The following is a 13,955-nucleotide window of genomic DNA, read 5'->3' as shown; positions in this document are numbered from 1 at the left end:
GCGAACTTTTAAGCTATGCTAGGAATGCTTCTCATTTTAATGTGTTTGTTATTGCTAACGCTCCCGTTTTCACAAATTATACGCATTTTCACTAGCGAAACGAACCGAAAAACACGTTAACGCTAATGCGCCTTTAAAAAAATTAAATCGCGTTTTAGGTTGCCAACTTGTCTACACACAGAGCAACAAGTTGACCAATCTGCCTCAAAAATTAAACATTTAATTAAACCTGACGAACAACTTGACGAAGGTTTGCCAACTTTCCTACACACGGCTTATTTACAGCCAACTTCTAGCGGTTGGTCAACTAGTTGGCCGATAAATCGATCCGTGTGTAGGGCCTTTAAATGAGCTGTCTGGGCGGATGCGTTGGCAGGCATTGGAGTCTCTATAACTAAACAAACCTTGTTTGTTTTGGAATAAACACTTAAATATATTCAGAAATTTAGAGTTTTCCTTGGTAAATGCACAAGATTCACGTTTTTTAATAAAAAAATACGATATGAGTTTCCAGTTTATAAAAACACAAGCGTCAATTACGTACTCAACTATTGATATTATTCTTAACTAGCAGACCCGGTGAACTTCGTCCTGACCAAAATTAGATTTTTAATTTAAACATTTTGGTCCAACATTTTCTCCGACAATCCACATTTACGATTTGAACTGGCACATTCATCCTCTAAGAATATGGTTCGGTGGTCGTTTGCCGCCTTAAATAACCGAAAGAAAGTGTTATATCAAAGAACGTAAATCTATAAGAAGAGACAACACGTTATAATTGTAGCGAATGTGAACATCAGACGCGTGCCTTCTCTTTTCATCCAATCAAAAAACGTATTTGGGCAAAAGAGAAGGCGCGCTCCTGATGTTAACACTCGCTACAATTATAACGTGTTGTTTGTTCTTATAGATTTACGTTCTTTGGTTATATCCACGAGAAGTTCCCTGGTGGCAACAACGATCCGGATCTATAGCGAATGTGCCCTAGAAATTTTAGCTTATAGTTGGCAATTTCAAAATGGATGCGTACCTTCCCAGTAGAACTTGGGAGCATCGTACGATTGCTCGGTGAGTACTCCCTTGGGAGTATACGAATACTCCCCATTGCTCTCTATGCTTCTGTGTATAAGCATGTAATTTTGTATACTCCCTTTAACATTGGATGTTCTAGGAGGGGGAGTAATCCCTTTTACCTCCTAAACGAGCAATCGGGGAGCACACACAGTATTATCATCCCACAAACCTCCTAATAGAGCAATACGGGAGTACTCCCATAGTTACCTCCCAGAAACCTCCCAAAAAGACAACAAGGGAGTGCACATAGAAAACATCCCATATTCCTCCCGAACGAGCAATAAAGGAGTGCTCCCATTAGAGACATCCCGAAAGCCTCCTGTAGGAGTAATAAGAGAGCAATGATAACGAACATTTTACATTAGCCAAATAGATTTTGCTATTTATTAAATTTTTTTATTTAACTTTTTAATCACGTGCATTTGTGCAATGTTATAAGATCTTAAAAATAAAACATAAATGATACGTCTTACATAATTGCTTAATTTTAGAATTATATTGCAGAGAAATCATATGAAATTAAAACATAATAATAAAACGGTAAGATAAGATTTGAATTATATGCACCTATATGAACATATAAGTATGTACTCCTATATGATTTCCTGGGTGTCAAGGATGCTTGCCTGTTCAGGAATCCACCAAGCGGGGAAATTGTGAAGGTGACTTTGCTTATCTGACATCTTTGTCACCCATGCGATGTTTAAACCCCGGGGTCACACTTAAATGCTGACATTAATTTGCGCAATCTGAAAAGTATTTAACGGTGCATTTATAAGTAATACAATACATACTTAATATATTTAAACAAAAGTTGAAGTACATACCAACGGACTTTTATTAAAATCTGTGTGCAATCCAAATTAAATTATTGTGTCCTCCTTATGCTTCTATAAGAAATATCTTCTGTTGTTTTTTTTTGTATGATAAATATTTTCGAAAACGCAAAAAGACAACAAGGGAGTGCACATAGAAAACATCCCATATACCTCCCGAACGAGCAATAAGGGAGTGCTCCCATTAGAGGCATCATGAAAGCCTCCTATAGGAGTAATAAGAGAGCAATAATAACGAACATTTTAAATTAGCCAAATAGATTTTGCTATTTATTAAATTTTTTATTTAACTTTTTAATCACGTGCATTTGTGCTCATTTTACAAGACCTTAACAGATATAGTAAGTAGGAGATCTCTCATTACGCTCCTAAGCGAGCAATACAGGAGGACAAAACCGACAAATCTCGTTTATTGCTCCCAAATCATGCCTCGGGGAGTATTATTTCGTCGCTCGCTTAGGAGATCTCCTAAACGAGTAATAAAGGAGTACAAAACCGACAAATCTCCCTTATTGCTCAGAAATCAGGTTAAGGGGAGTACTCTTTTATTCCTCATATAGGGAGATCTCCCTTCAGGTTCTAGTGGGAAAAGCCAGTTTCACAAAAGCAATTTGAGTGAAAAATGATTTTTTCTGTCAGGTTCTTTATTAAATCCAATTAAAAAAATAAATTTTCATTAAATTGCTTTCATGAAACTGGCTTTTAAGGTATTTCAACAGGTGGTGATTTGAGGATTATCACTGCACGACTCAACCCTAGTGTCTCCGAATGAAGCTTTTACGCATATTAATGTTGGCAAATCACATCCATTGGGCCAATGGTAACACACAAGAGTTCGATATACTCAATGGTGCAACAGGTCGATTTAGTCTGACATTCACGGAACCTTTTCTCTCTTGTCGATTTTTAGTTATAACTTGACCTCAGCACCACTTGGCAGCTCTTTTTTGCAATTGGACTGCATTTACCGTTTCCAATACATGTTTTGAATATTCGCCAAATCTGATCATTAAAAAGATTTTTAGTAATAACTCAACTCCAACGCCAACTGACGGACTAAATTGTGAAACTAAACTATCCAGAGACCCACTCAAACATACACACAAAACTTTGTTAAAATCCCTCCAGGCATTTAGGATTTCACTCACAAATATACCTACAGAAGAATTATATACACATTCAAAGATAAGTAAAAGTCAGTATGTAGGTACTTTGCCACGCCCTCTTTGCAAAGAGCCCATTTTTCTCAATGAGTATTGATTTCGTATATCCCCATACGAAGTGTTCCAGTACTGTACCATGAACACTTCCAGAGATATGCAGTGTGAAATTCGTCTTGTATGGTAGGTGCCACGTCCGCGTTTCCAATAGCGCTCCAAATTTCCCAAGTTCCAGTACTCTACCACGAAGAATTCTAGAGATGTACAATAAGAAAAGTTCGACTTGTATGGTAGGTGCCACGCCCCCTTTTCCAATAACGGCAATTCCTCCACGAGTATACGATTGTTTTTATATGTCTCCATACCATGTTCCAGTACTCCACCATGAACACTTCTAGAGATATGCAGTATGAAAATTCGGTTTTTATAAGAGGTGCCCCTTTTTCTATTAGCCCCAATTTTTCTACATGACGATGTGATTGATTTCATATACCTCCATACCAAGTTTCAGTACTCTACCATGAACACTTCCAGAGGTACTTATTATGAAAAATCTGGTTTGAATGGGAGGTACCACGCCCCCTTTTCAAATAGGCCGAATTCTTCTCCAAGAGTATGCCATCGATTTCATAAAGGGTTGCCAGATTTTTTATGTGCGAAATCAGTACGTTACACTTTTTTATGCTAAAAAAATCAGTACTTTTCAGTACATTTCTATTCAAACCAAAATTTTGAATCTAAGTAACAGAAAATACTGCACAACGCCAGAGTTCTTCTTTTAAACAATATTTGGGTATATAAATCAAATATAGTTCATAAAAAACAAAAGTGTTATTCATTTTAAAATAAGTGTACACATCATTATACATAGGAGCCAATAAATGATTTTATATTTATACCATTTTTGAATAGCAATAATGAGATCATTCCCACTTTCAGTGTTTAAATAGTCAAAGAATTCTATACATTTCATTTTAAAATTACTTTAATTTGACGTTCTCTTTCAAAAATTTTAATTAGAAGCCGGTTTCTCTATTTGCACCAGGAAACAAACTTTAATCTTAAGATCCCCTCAACTGATTCGTTCGAGTGTGGTATTGAAAAAAACAAACTTGAAACACTTTTTCAAATTGTGAAAAAGTACCACTTTTTAAGGACTTCATCTATATTTCCTCATGGCTTAAGTATTTTTTTCAACTACGCAAAAACTTTGAAAGACTAAGAATTTGCTAAAAAAGAGTTGTAGGTTGTTATTAAACTGAAAGTTATTTTCGAGATAACTAACAACACTCGACAAAAAAATGTTAGCCTTTTTAAATAATTTAAGCCCCATCATAATATCGCAACTGGTACGTAATGACCCGGCGATATGCCCATAAAATGATTGATCTTTTGTAGTTTATCTGATTGTATTAATTTCTTGGGCATGTCAAACATTATCTAAAAAATTTCAACTATAATTAAATTATTTTCTTCTTTATTTTTACAGTACAGTTTAAGAAAGTTCCAACATTATGAGAAAACCTTAAGAAAATCCTAAAGTATTTTGTTTTAATTGAAAATTCAGTACAAATCAGTACAAATTTTGAAAAATCAGGACATCAGCGTACTGATTGAAGAAATAAATAAAATCAGTACAATGAGTACTGTACTGATAAAATCAGTACGTCTGGCAACCGTAATCTCATATATCTCCATACTAAGTTCCAGTACCCTACCATGAACATTTCCAGAGGTATACAGTATGAAAAACTCGGTTTGTATAAGAGGTGCCACGCCGCTTTTCCAATAACTCCAGTTTTTCTTCATGAGTATGTGATTGATTTCATATATTTCTGTACCAAGTTGAAAAATTTTACCACGAACTCTTCCAGAAATATGCAGTATGAAATATTCGGATTGTATGGGAGGTACCACGCCCTCGTTCCCAATAGCTCCAATTTTCCCGCGAGAGTATGCGATTGATTTTATAAATCTCTACACCTAGTTTCAGTACTCTACCATGAACATTTCCAGAGATATGTTGTATGAAAAATTCGATTTGTATGGGAGGCTCCACGCCCCTTTTATTTATCGAGATTTTTGTTAGCCGATAACCATATTTTGAAAGTCTGCAGCAGATATCCGAAATTTCAAAAAAATCGGTTCAGCCGTTCTCGACTTTTGCGATATAGATATACGGATAGGAGTTGGTGCTTTTAATATTGCGCTCACTTACGTACAAAAAAACGAAGCAGCAAGGTTTTAAGCGTAATTATATATATGTATACATATCGTCGTTTAAAGTAGAAAACCGCTTATCGTCATTCTGCACAACCGCGTAACTGACATTGGCTGCCAAAAATTGGATTTGCTCACACAAGCTCTTGGCTCAATCCTTATCCATTCGTCCTGAAATATACCAGCCAGAAATGCGATTGCTTTATAAAAAAGAGAACCATTTTGAAATATGAGTGTTTTTACGCTCTAGAAAATAATTTCTACAACTTCATATACGCGGTTTAGCATTTTGCTGATACGCGGTTTTGCATTTTGTTGATACGCGATTTTGCACTTTAAACGACGATATTTATGTACATAAACATGCATATACAAATGTAAGTGGCCACAGCAATGTTAGTTGCTCCTTGTGGCAACATAACCGACTCTACATACATAATTGCCTACATAATTTCTCCATGAACTGTACATACATATCGTCGTTTAAAGTACAAAACCTCGTATCAACAAAATGCAAAACCGCGTATCAAGATAAAGCAAACCGCGTATGTGATGTTGCATAAATTGTTTTCTACAGCAAAAACACTCATATTTCAAAAGGTTCTCTTTTTGATAAAGCAATCGCATTTCACAATGCCTGGGTTCAAACCCTGGTCAAAGCAACATCGCAAAAATATAGAAAAAAAGGTTTTTTCTTAACAGCGGTCGTCCATCGGCAGGCAATGGCAAACCTACGAGTGTATGTCTGCCATGAAAAATAGCTTCTCATAAAATACAATTCGGAGTCGGCGTAAACCTGTAGGTAGGGATGCAAACGACACATCGATGTTTTTGAAACATCGATAATATCGGTTCAATTTTCGATGTTTACAATTTACTAACATCGCGAAATTGACGATACATCGATGGAACTTTTACCGATGTTTTAAACATCGACTTTAAGGAGACTCTCCGACTTGCTTTCGGTATGTTTGACTGGCCTTAACTTATTATTCATTCAAAATTTTTTTGTTATTTATGGCCTTATAACAATTATATTCAACAATTTTATTGAGCTTGAGGCCGTTTTTTATGAAAAATGTTGTGGAAATGCAACAATAATTTACAAAGGCTGCTATTTCGGAGATCACCACATCTCCTCTGTGACCGCGGTTGAAGAAGCCTGATTAGTAGATGTGGTGATCTCCTAAATAGCAGCTATAACTTCTTACTATTGTAAATTATTGTTGTTTTTCCACAAAATGTTTCATAAAAAACGGCCCCACGCTTAATAAAATTATTGGATTCATTCTGAATGCTAATAACCTAGCCGTTAAAACAGAACCAAACACCCCTTAGAATTTCAACAAGATCAGGCCTAGAATCTTTAGGCCCGAAGGACCTTACGATGGTATGCATTTTGATTCTAATGATAGAAAGGGTATAGAAAGGATAACAAAATACGGGAAAATACATTCATAATTATTAAAGTATTCAATATTGCTTTAAATTGAACTAGAAATTAACAAATTGCAAAACATCGGAAACCATCGATATATCGATGTTTCTCTGGCGATGTATTTTAGCCTCGATGATCTTTTCTCCGACGCATCGAAACATCGATGTATCGATGTTACTGCTCAAAATTTGCAATCCTAGCTGTAGGTCCCTCCGCTTCATGTGACATCATCAAGGCGCACGCCACAAATCGGAGTAGAAGCTCAGCCAAACACTAACATATGTGTAAGCGCGAATCTATTATTATTATTATTAATCGCATCTCTGGCTAGTATATATCAGGACGAATGGATAGGGATTGAGCCAAGAACTTGTGTGAGCAAACCCAATTTTTGGCAGCGAATGTCAGTTACGCGGTTTTTCAGAAAGGCGATATACGGTTTTGTATGACAATATGCACATATTTGTTTTTTAACATAAGAATAAACATTAACGTTAACATTAGCACACCGTCTTCAAAAGAGTCACAACTCAAAATTTGAAATTTTTTGAGATTATGCGCTAAAAATGCATACAGAGCTTTTATTTCCCTTTCAACAAAAGCTGGAGCAAATTTTTGTTATAATTTGTTAAAAAAACCTAAGGTAAAGTCGCCCTTGCCCATATGATTATCATGTGCTAAGAAATAGTTTTTCGCATTTTCTGACAAACGCTGTTTTTTTTTGAGTTATGACTCTTTTGAAGACGGTGTGCGATATATGAATACATAACCCTTCCCAGCAAAAACTTTAAACTTTTTTGGGAAGTACTTATCTTTGTATGAATTGAGTAAGGCAATACAAGTCGACTCAATACAATTTTCGCTTGTCCATTGCAATTTGGGGTAACCGCTTACCTTTTCTTTTACAGAATGCAAGTTTTAACATGTGCATGTCATCGAATAAATGTAAAATTTCTTGCCATTGCATTACCTGTAAAGTGTTTGCTGGGTTGCTTTGCGATATATTCCACGAATTAACAGCAGAGAGGGCTCTCATTTGTGATTTGCAGGTGAGCAGCGCTGTTATGTGGGCATGTATGTATGTTAGATTCTATAGGATTTTTAAAGTCCTGCAGTTCTATTTTTAAGAAGTATTTAAACTTTCTTCTTTGCTGAAGACCAGACATGGGCACATTTGCCCGTATGGGCTTTTTTGCCCAATGAGAGTCACTGCACACGCATACTGGAGTAAAAAGGCACACACTCTCAAACGTTCGCCACATATATGAGCAGCGGTGATCACCACGATCCAGAAAATAAACATCGCACCATTCGTGGACCGCTAACCCTCTCTTCGTCGATTTGACAGCATCCACCCAATCGCTGACATCATAATATACTTTTGTTTACATTCACTGTTGCCAACTTCATGCTTTTCGCACCAAATTTAGTGGGTATTCAAAACGCGAAAATTTTTGAGTTTTGTGCTTGGTGCGTTTTTGGTGCTTTTGTTTTTAGTTTGAAGACTTCAAATTAGAAAGTCTTAAAAAAATGGAAGCAAAATTTATAGCAATCGTAAGTGTGGTAAGCAATTTTCCAAAATTTAAACAAAATCATGACACAGTGACAATCATAAGCGACAACGAAATATGTGCAGAACCTTCAATCATGCCAGAAGAAATCGACCGTTGGGCAAGAAACATTGATTTTTATTAATTTGAATCGGCACCCTTACAATAAAATTATGTATTCATATAAAGTCCATGAAATACACCAATAAAAACTTGGTGCTTTTTCAAATTCAAAACTTGGCAATACTGCCTTTTGTTCGATGCTTCTTCATTTTCTTGTCGAGTTTGTCTTGCTCTCTCATTCTGGAATATTTTGACGTCACGGCCAGTTGCTCTCAGCTCGATTGGCGCAATCTTAGTTGTGTTTTTGTATTCTCCAGCAAAACATATCCACTAACTTGCCAGTAACCAAATTTCGGAGAGTAAGCCAATGTTTACTCCCGATGAGTGAAATATGCAAGAAAGTACGAAAACGTAAAACCAGCAAAAAGTTGCTAGTTTTATGAACAGCTGATTAATTCGTTATTTCCCGGTACGATTTTCTTAGAAAACTAATATTTTCCATCTTATTATGTATTTAAATAGGTTTATTTTGTCAATTGGAACTCTAAAAGCACCACAAACAATTATTTTGTTAATGTGAATACTTTAAGCATCACGCCATCAGCTGTTTTTCTTACTAGCAGATAGTTGCTAGTAAAAATTTATCCAGTAAAACTCCAGTAAAACTTGCAAGTTGAGCTGTTATTTTTGCTCTCTCAATTTTCCCTCTTTTGCTAGTTTCTTGGAAGTTTTTGCGTACGAAAACGACATCCAGTAAAAAACCAGTAAAATTAGTACTGGGTTTACTGGGTAGTGCGTACGCGAACAGGGCTCTTGTATTCTATCATTCTTGGGTGATCACTACCACAAGTACATGCCAGTGATCGCAGAGCAAGATTGTAATTGCTAAAAATTGCGTTGAGTTTTGGCAATTTTTTCTTTGACAGTGTAAAGCAGTTACTTCAAAATATTTTTCGAACGTATTTTGCAAACTTGCGGAGTGCTGCCAGCTTTTCCGATTTTGACAATTCTCAAGTAAACAACGCCCCAGAAACTTTGGATGCACTGAAATTTGCTAACACTTTCACAAAAATCGCCGTTTTTTAACTTTTTGGCTATTCATTCTTTTTATTAATCATATATATTGCTATTTAACATAATAAAACCAGGTTTTCTGTCGAAAAATTTATTATTGAGAAAATTTACTATTTTACAGTTTATTTAATCCTCCCATTCGGCTTTGTTTACTTTTAGTTGAGAAATTCAATGCCGCCGGCAATGCGGAATCTTGTATTATATCATTCTTGTTACCATATAGTGCTTAGTGTTGGACAATTTTTGCTCTTATAATTACGAAAATTATGTGGAGCAAAAATAAAACTAGGTACCCAAAATCGCGAATATGTAGTAGGTTTAAGACCTTGTGTGGTAGATGCAGTGATGCCAGACATTCTCTGTTAAAAATCCCACGAAAATTGGAAAAAAATCCCTCAATTACCCACAGCTTAAACATTTATCCCACAAAATTCCCAACGAATTTAAACATATACATGTTTAAGTTGTAAAGAAGTAAAATCCATTAAAATAATAATAATAATAATTGGCGCTTACACATATGTGCTTCTCCACCAATTTGTGGCGTGCCCCTTGTTGTTGTCACACAAAGGGGAGGGACCTACAGTTTTACGCCGACTCCGAATGGCGACTGTATGTTTATGAGAAGCTGTTTTTCATGGCAGGAATACACTCGGAGGTTTGCCATTGCCTGCCGGGGGCCGACCGCTGTTAAGAAAAAACCCCTTTTTCTGCCTTTTTTCACTCATTCATTTTTTTGCTCACTCACTAAGGGCCTAAAGGAATTTTTTGGTGACTTAAAAATTGAAGCACATTCATGTGCTATTTAACATTTCATCAGATAATTTGTTCCGCTTTTTACACGAAACACCAGTTACAACTGAAAAGATTCTTTCTTACTCAGCGCTTGAATTGGTTAACGTAAGAAAATTTTCGAAATCGTCCTTATACTTTTTAACAATTATATACCATTTCATTCCACATCACATCTTCAGAAAGATTAATTACGTAAGAATGTCGAATATTCTTAAATTTGGATCAATTATGCAACAATAACTGCATCAAAAGAAAATCCCTTATTTATTTGAAATGTCCCTTTTTTCCCTTTAAATAATTTTTGTTGCAAAATATCCCTAAAATAGAGAAATTACCCACAATCTGGCATCACTGGGTAGATGCTCAAAAAAGTGGCAGATCTACCACAATTGGTAGCAGTCCGATCACTGGTAAGCGCGAGCTGAAAGTGGGATTATGTTAGTGTGCCAATTACGTTTGAATGATTTTACGTTCACTTTGTTACGCTCTCGCATGTATACGCATCAGGGTAGCCAACTCATTTTTGAGAATTCCCCGATTTCGACAATAAAATTCCCCGATTTTGCCCGAAGTTTGTATGTATTTGATATATAGATGGTCTTTCTGTCTACTTTAATTCATATATGTATTCGTAAGTCAAACCAACTTTTTATAAATTTAGTTAACAAATAAATAATTACAAATGTATCTACATATAATATTTACATACATACATGGTCGAAATAATTTTAGTAGCACCAAATTTTTACAAGTTTTCACAATTATTATTATTTGTTATTTAATTTGAGTTATTTTTTTATAAAAATATTGATCAATCTTTAACAAAAACCGTATAAATCCAAGTTTTAAACTTTGCGCAATATTTAAAAAGAGACTCAATAAATTTTCGTTAAAATTTCGGGCTATTTAATTAAATTTTCTAGAAATATTTTGAGTATATAAGTGGCAGTTTCAAGTAGCTAAAAATTTTCCTTTTTTGTGGTTTTCTTCCATATAAATTGTGTTTATTCGTTATACCTATGAAAGCAAATGCGACAAAGACAATTCGAAAAAATCAACGGTAACTTGCATAATTTGCAGGGTTGCTTAATCAGTACTTTTAGTAGCAATTGTATTTCTTATGCAACGTTTTCAACTCATTATGAAATTAGTGAAACAGAGAAGAAAAAAATAATCGACACCTAATTCCTCACAAAAAACAGTTCAAACTATCCCCCACGTAAACTGAAATTCCCCACAAAAAACGGTATATTCCCCGATTCCCCGCAAACTGATATTCCCTGATATGCATGTAATGCTTGCACCGGCTACACACGACGAACATATCCGCGCACATGCTCGGCTTGCGATGCATGTTCGTCGTTTGTAGCGTGGTTTGCGAGCATCGCATTAGAAACAAAAACAACAACCTCATTTAGTGTTGATGCTTGCAGTGTGCACATCGCGGTTAAATGCGTCCACGCCATGTGCGTTAATTGACTTTTTGATAAATGAGGCTAATTTACTATATGTATATGTATGTACATTAGCGTGGTCCAAAAAAAATAAAGTCGGAGTTTTAATGCCGGCACACCCTAGGATTGATCTATATCGAAAAAATATACCCCTATTTTTTTATTTTGAAATCCAAAAATATTTAGAGAGTGCTCAAAGCGCTCAAATGGTATAAAACTCTTGAAAATCAATATTTTTCGACCCGAAAACTGTGGTTCTCTTCAGGAGACTTCCAGTATTAATATCCAATTGTTTATTTAACCTTTTTTTATGATTAAAGATTTTTTATTGGTCCCCTCATTGCATTTTCTTAGGGCTTTGGAGAACCTATAAAATATAGTTACCATGAAAAAATTGTTAAAGAAACAATCGAGTATTATTACTGGGAATCTTCTGAAGATAACTAAAGTTTTCCGATCGAAAAATATTGATTTTCAAGAATTCTCCACTATTTCTACGAAAAGAAGTTTTTTCTCCATATAAAATACATGGAAAACTTTGAGCGCTTTGAGCACTACCTAAATTATTTTTTATTTCAAAATAAAAAAATATGGGTATATTTTTTTCGGTATATAACAATCCTAAGGCGTGGCGGCATTAGAAATCCGACCTTATTTTTTTACATACTTTTTTGGACCAATTTAATGTACATACATACAAGTAAAATATAAATAAATTTAAGTAACACATACAAAAAAAAAAACCTAAGTCATAAGTATTTCAATTGCATCATCCGCGTCTTTCCTTTCCATGTTTACGCTTTGAGTACAAAATCACTTACGAGCCGCTTGCCGTCTGTAGCAAACGATAGCGAGCATGTTGGCGCACATGTGCGCGGATATGGTCGTTGTGCACGATCCAGAAAATAAAGGTCGCGCCATTCGCGGACCGCTGACCCTCTCTTCGTCAATTTGACAGCATCCACCCAATCGCTGTCGTCATAAAATACTTTTGTTTACATTCACTGTTGCCAACTTGATGCTTTTCGCACCAAATTTAGTGAGTATTCAAAACGCAAAAATTTTTGAGTTTGGTGCTTGGTGCGTTTTTGGTGATTTTGTTTTTAGTTTGAAGACATCAAATTAGAAAATCTTAAAAAAATGGAAGCAAAATTTATAGCAATCGTAAGTGTGGTAAACAATTTTACAAAAATTTAAACAAATTCTTGGCACAGTAACAATCATAAGCGACAACGAAATATGTGCAGCACCTTCAATCATGCCAGAAGAAATCGACCGTTGTGCAAGAAACATTGATCTTTATTAATTTGAATCGGCATCCTTACAATAAAATTATGTATTCATATAAAGTCCATAAAATACACCAATAAAAATTTGGTGCTTTTTCAAATCCAAAACTTGGCAACACTGCCTATTGTGCGATGGCTTCTTCTTTTCCTTATCGAGTTCGTCTTGCTCTCTCATTCGGGTATATGTTGACGTCACGGCCAGTTGCTCTCAGCTCGATTGGCGCAATCTTGTATTCTATCATTCTTGGTCGTCGTGTGTAGCGAGTGTTACGCTCTTTAAGCAGGCGTTCACTCTCTGCCCATGCTTGCATAGAGTGATCGGGCTCATACCACATTGTGTAAGATCTGCCACTTTTTTGAGCATCTACCACACACGGTCTGAAGTCTACCACATATTCGCGTTTTTGAGTCGTTTTATTTTTGTTTGACATAATTTTCTTGTTTTTAAGAGCAAAAACTGTCCAACACTAAACACGATATGGTAATAAGAATGATATAATACAAGATTCCGCATTCCCGATTCCGCATTCCAAACGCAATATTTTCACACAGTATCTATTACGGAATTCATAGAATATGCTGCTAATTAGATGGCTGTGCGCAAAGAAACATTTTGCTAATTAAATTAATTAACTGCGCATAATTTGAAATATTTACAAGTGACATTGCGTGATTACTTAAAATATTTGAACATAGGTACAGCTTTATATGCCATACCGTGCCATTAAACACAGCAACACAAATTTGGTGCTTTTTTTGGGAAAATTGCGCTATTTTCAGTGTTTTGGTGCTTTTTTAAATAAAAAACTTGGCAATACTGACCACTAACTGACCTTCATGATTCAATAAAACTGGCTACACACGACGAACATCTGCGCGCACATGTGCGCCAACATGCTCGCTGTCGTTTGCTACAGACGGTGAGCGGCTCATAAGTAGTGATGTGCCGAGTCGGCTATTTTTGGTACTCGAGTATTTTGGTACTCATTAAAAAAAGAA

This window comes from Rhagoletis pomonella, unplaced genomic scaffold (genome assembly GCF_013731165.1).
Source record: "Rhagoletis pomonella isolate Grant_MI unplaced genomic scaffold, Rhpom_1.0 Rhpom_scaffold_00001, whole genome shotgun sequence".
Taxonomy (NCBI): domain Eukaryota; kingdom Metazoa; phylum Arthropoda; class Insecta; order Diptera; family Tephritidae; genus Rhagoletis; species Rhagoletis pomonella.
The sequence above is the reverse complement of the archived record's forward strand: the minus strand, read 5'-3'. Positions refer to the sequence as shown.